The following is a 6,228-nucleotide window of genomic DNA, read 5'->3' as shown; positions in this document are numbered from 1 at the left end:
GTCTTTCCTTTCCTGTCCTGTCTAGTTAGTGTGGGTCCCATCGTTTGCTCAGTCTATTTTCCTATCTGTGTTTGTGTTTTCATCTTGTCTCACCGACAATATATGTTTGGGGGCTATCTATTCCTTTGGGGTCTGCTCTGGGACAGTTAGATTCCCCTTTCTTGCTTTAGGCTTATTTAGCTCTCCTGCTGTGTCAAGGCATCTAGGATCATCGTAGGTATGCTCCACGGCTACTGCTAGTTGTGTGGATAGGATCAGGGGTCTGCAATCCGCTTAGTTAACAACCTCTCTGGTTTTCTGTGGCTTAGCTTGGTCTTGCTTTCCTTCTCGCTGACCCAATCATAACATACAACTATCTCTGATTACCCCAGCCTTTCTCCTTCATCTCCCGTAACATACGCTTGGCACATAGATAGTGGGCTGGGGATACAAGCCAGTATCTCACTTTAATGAGCAGATGATCTCCGGTGGGGATATGGTGTTGGCAAGGGTTCCACGGCATTTATTTCATTATTACTGAACAGTGAACAGCTTAGCAAGGGTGGCATACCAGGGTAAATGGACCTCTTTCTCCCCACAATTCAGGATGCGTATCGGTACCCTCCCCTTGCGGACATCGACTACCCCTCTGGCTGTCAGGATAGTGGGTCTACTTTCAGAGTACACGGGTTCTACCAGGGCCTGGTAATCTTGATCCATGAGGCCTATTGCTGCCCAACACCAAATCAACATTTCACTCCTAGGTACTGCAATGGGGAATGGATCACTCACTCTGACACTCCCGACTTCTCCACCAGACAGCTCTACCTGTTGTCTCTGCATCAGGGCTCTGATTTCAGCTCTCAGCTGCCTGTTGCAACAAAACAATAATTTTTCCAAGACAATTATCTATTACATTGGTGCCTAGAGTACTCATAGGATGGCATTCTTGTCTGTCAATATCAACTATAATCAAACCTTGCGACTGCAATTCTACTCGGCCAACCTTGATGGTCACCTCCTTATACCTTACCTGAGGCAAGGGCTAACCATTGCTGGCAAAGATGTTAAAATGTTCATCTGGGCTGTGAGTAATGTCTGAATCAGCCCAATAACATTTAAAAAGGATATATGGCATCGTTGTCACTTGGGAACCGGTGTCCAATAAAGCATTCATTGGGATGCCATCAAGCATGATGGGCAGGACCGGCTGTCCTCCCACGTACTTGTCTAGCCAGCTTTGTGGGCCCGGTCGTCTTAATCCTGGGGGTTGGTCCTCTGCCCCAGGGGTTGCTTGTTTAAATTACAGAATCTTGCGATGTGCCCTGCCTTGTTGCAGTGGCGACAGAAGGGCCGTCCTTCCTGATTTTAGCGATCGTTGTCCCTCCCTCTGGTCGGAGGCTAGCTGGGTCTTCTACTTTGGGGTCACTTGCATGGACTGCACAGTTTTGGTTAGTGCAGTCACACTTTTGGTCAGCTCCTGGACCTGGAGACGTAGGCCTGCAGAGGAGACTTTATCTAGGGTCTGCGCATCAGCCTTCACGGGTGCCGGTGAAAAAGATGCCGCCTTCTGGTGGTGTGATATTTTGGCGCTGGAGGGGTGCAGTGCCACTTGGGGGGGGGTTGGTTCTCTTAGCACCTGGATGGCCCGGTCTTTAAATTGTGCGAAGTCCAGATCAGGATTATGCAGGGCCACAATGCACAGCTGTGTCCGGTGAGCGGTAGACAGGAACACCTCAGTAAACTGCTCAGTTAGCAATCTCTCCTTGTCTCGCACACTTTCGGGGTCTACCTGTTTAATGGTCTGCAGCATCTCTTGCAGGTTTAGGGCATAGACCGCACAATGTCCTGTGCCCTTTGTTTGCACCCATAGAATTTCATTTTAATCTCCGCTGCTGTTGGGGTGTCAAAAGTATCCTTCAGCTGGGCCAAGATTTGCCTAACAGTTCCTTTGTCGGTGTCCGGCCAGGACTTCACCTCCCTCTGGGCAGCACCGGTTAGCTGGCTAATAAGGATGCTGACTTTTTGGCTTTCTGACAGGGGGTACACTTCGAATAAACTATGCAGTCTCTCCTTAAAGTCGCTCAGGGTGTGCAGTACTGAGATAGCCAGGCCGCCCCTGGGATATATGGCATTGATAAAGGCATTATGGTGTTTGTGGCTGCATCCGTCACTGGATCCTCGCCTAGAATGGGCATCTCTTTCCCTACGAGTGAACCTCAGCCAGGCTCTGGGTATCGTTACCATAGTAAGCGGCTGCTCCACAGGCGGGATGGATTGAGCTCCCAGGGGTTTCCAAGTTGGGGCCTCCTGCTTTCTGCACGCCGTATGGTGCAGTAATCATGGCTATTATGCAGTTCAATAAAGTCTATGGCACACAGTACTTTGTAATACTGGGCTATGAAATCCTGTTTGTGATGCCAAAATGACACGCCCACCAGGGCCGTGGCGTACTCAGAACCAGGTCAGACAGTTCTTTGGGGAAGTCATGGGGCTGTGACCCGACTCCATGACAGATCAGAAATGATTCAGTGACTTTGCAAATTGAAGCACTTTTACAATGCTGTAAGACCATTTATAGGGCACACCTTCTCAAGTAAGTACGGCAAGGCAGAGTAACATTTCAGAAGTTTCTGAACAACTAGGTTCAGCATGAAGGCCATGCATAGCACGTGTACAAGCTTGCCGACCTTTAAAGTCACCACCAGGTTACACTCATTATCGCAGATGACCAGACCGGATTTGAGTTGCAGCTGGGACAGCTACTGATCGGTCTGTTTTAAAGCTTGCCTCAGCTCTGATAATGTTTTGACTACTGCTTTGCGTAGGGCACTAAACACCTTTTTCAGTGGACTAATGTGGACAGCAGAAGGCAGGCTGTGACCACAAAAACAGCAGGTAAAATGGCCTGGTGCATGCTTGGTAGCAGGCAGTAGGAAATGTTTGGACTACTGCTTTGAGTAGGGTACTAACACAAAAATAGCAGTGAAAATAGGCTGGTGCTTTATAAAAAAACTGCACAAAATGCTAGTACTTTAAGATTGACACTGGAAGAACACTTTAACATCTCCCTAACTAATACACAATCTTTCCTTCCCTGTACTCTGACTTTGTTGTATGTCTTCAGCTCTGAAAAGAGCTATTTTTGGGTGGTATTATGGAGCTAGTAACTGGCTCCTTTAAACTGTCCCTGCTCGAGTATCTCTATCTCCCTTCTCTACACTGACCTAGTATACACTGCAGGTAGCCCTGAAAAGGACTTTTGTGTTATCAAAAGTCCTAAAGACTCTCCCTAGAAGCTGAACGATCTCTCTCTATGCTTGTAGATGCAATGTGTGCAAAATGGTGGTGGCAGGGCTTAAAATAGACCCTATGACGCTTGACGGCCAGCCAATCACAGTAATGCCACAACCAAGATGTCTGCGGCATTACTGTGATTGGTTAAGAAGCCCAGCATGTTTAATGGCTGCAAAGGAGGTGCCAAAACTGCAAGGCGGGACATCCAACTATAGCAAGGCAAGTACACAAATACTAGCAATGTAACGAGTAACCCAAATACCGTACTGTCTGTGTGAATAGCGAACACTAACGAATATGCTCACTCATCACTAATTTTACCCCATCCGCCCCTCCCCACTGCTACTCTCCTCTTCCCTGGGTGGGGGATTTCACTAGATTCAGGAGATAAGGCATGGTACGTAGCCCCACCATCTTCACCTTCAGAAGTAACACAGGGAACAGGGTGAGCTAGTGCACCCTCTAGCTGTAGGGACAGGGAAGTAGTCCCTGGTCCTTGGTCACCTGACAACAGAGTCATGATACCGGGTATATATATGCCCCATTCTGGTATATGTTCTGGTATATATTCTCAATTTTTGCCCCATCCAATACTTGCAATTCTTGCCCCATATATATATATATATATACAACCCCTGGCAAAAATGATGATCCTTGGAGGACGTTCATTCAGTTGTTTAAGGCTGGTTTCACATTCGCGCTTTTTAAGCGCACGCACGGCCGGGGGTAGCTCCGCCCCCGAGCCGGCTCTCTGCCCAGCGTGCCCTCCCCTTCCTTGTAGCGCCGCCTCCTAGCGCACAGCGGCGCCTGCGATCGGCGCACCCTATCTTTAGCATAGGGTGCGCAGATCGTGCGCAGGCCGTGCGCTAGTTGCGCTTTGACCTGCGCTGCGCACTTTTGACGGTGCGCCGTGCGCGCCAAAATCAAACTTTTCGGATTTTGGCGCGCACGGCGCACCGTCAAAAGTGCGCAGCGCAGGTCAAAGCGCAACTAGCGCACGGCCTGCGCACGATCTGCGCACCCTATGCTAAAGATAGGGTGCGCCGATCGCAGGCGCCGCTGTGCGCTAGGAGGCGGCGCTACAAGGAAGGGACGGGCACGCCGGGCAGAGAGCCGGCTCGGGGGCGAAGCTACCCCCGGCCGTGCGTGCGCTTAAAAAGCGCGAATGTGAAACCAGCCTAATTTTGTCGAAAAAAAGCAGATCACAGACATGGCACAAAACTAAAGTAATTTCAAATGTCAACTTTCTGGCTTTAAGAAACACTAAAAGAAATCAAGAACAAAAAATGTGGTAGTCAGTAATAGTTATTTTTTTTAACTAAGCATAGGGGAAAAATTATGGAGTCACTCAATTCTGAGGGAAAAATTATGGAATCATGAAAAACAAAAAAACACTCCAACACATCACTAGTATTTTGTTGCACCACCTCTGGCTTTTACAACAGCTTGCAGTCTCTGAGGCATGGTCTTAATGAGTGTCAAACAGTACTCTTCATCAATCTGGCTCCAACTTTCTCTGATTGCTGTTACCAGATCAGCTTTGCAGGTTGGAGCCTTGTCATGGACCATTTTTTTTCAACTTCCACCAAAGATTTTCAATTGGATTGAGATCCGGACTATTTGCAGGCCATGACAATGACCTTATTTGTCATTTTTCAAGGAATGTTTTCACAGTTTTTGCTCTATGGCAGGATGCATTATCATCTTGAAAAATGATTTCATCATCCCCAAACATCCTTTCAATTGATGGGATAAGAAAAGTGTCCAAAATATAAATATAAACTTGTGCATTTATTTAAGATGTAATGACAGCCATCTCCACAGTGCCTTTACCTGACATGCAGCCCGATATTATCAATGACTGTGGAAATTTACATGTTCTCTTCAGGCATTTATCTTTATAAATCTCATTGGAACGGCACCAAACAAAAGTTCCAGCATCACCTTGCCCAATGCAGATTCGCGATTCATCACTGAATATGACTTTCATCCAGTCACCCACAGTCCATGACTGCTTTTTCTTAGCCCATTGTAACCTTGTTTTTTTTCTGTTTAGGTGTTAATGATGGCTTTCGTTTAGATACAGGAAAGATATATATCTTTGTACCGTGTTAGCTTGTTTAGCTTTTCTGTATGTAAACCCCATTTCCTTTAAGCGGTTTCCTACAGTTCGGTCACAGACGTTAACTGCAGTTTCCACCCATTCGTTCCTCATTTGTTTTGTTGTGCATTACCTGTTTTGGAGACCTATTACTTTAAGTTTCCGGTCTTGAGGCTTTGATGTCTTCCTTGGTCTACCAGTATGTTTACCTTTAGCAACCTTCCCATGTTGTTTGTATTTGGTCCAGATTTTAGACTCAGCTTGCCTGTGAACAACCAACATCTTTTGCAACATTGAGCGATGATTTACCCTCTTAAGAGTTTGATAATCCTCTCCTTTGTTTCAATTGACATCTCTCTTGTTGGAGCCATGATTCATGTCAGTTTGCTTGGTGCAACAGCTCTCCAAGGTGTGCACACTAGAGTTGAGCGAAATGGGTCGGTCAAATTCAAAAATCGCCAACTTTCGCTAAAGTCGGGTTTTGCCGATCAAAACCCAACCATAGCATGAGGTTGGCCATTCGGTCGCCAACTCGAGCGCCAAAGTCGCGTTTCCCATAATGCTTCCAGCGCCTTTTCTCAGCCAATGATCAAGGACACACACTGTGGGCAATGCGATGACATGGGCAGCGGCCACCACCATCTTAGAGAAGGGCATTGCAATGATTGGCTTGCTTTGAGTGGCGTCACAGTGGCTATAAAAGCCCTGAACGCCGACTGCCATCTTACTTTTGCCGATCTTAGCATAGGGAGAGGTTGCCACTGCTCATTCTCAATAGGGAGAGTGTTTAGGCAGGAAAGAAAACAAAATCTGAGCTTCTGCTGATAGCTATTTTCACTTTACAACACTGC

The sequence above is a fragment of the Dendrobates tinctorius genome, unplaced genomic scaffold (genome assembly GCF_039654945.1).
Source record: "Dendrobates tinctorius isolate UK_male_01 unplaced genomic scaffold, ASM3965494v1 ptg000162l, whole genome shotgun sequence".
In the NCBI taxonomy this organism is placed as follows: domain Eukaryota; kingdom Metazoa; phylum Chordata; class Amphibia; order Anura; family Dendrobatidae; genus Dendrobates; species Dendrobates tinctorius.
This window is presented reverse-complemented; position numbering follows the sequence as displayed.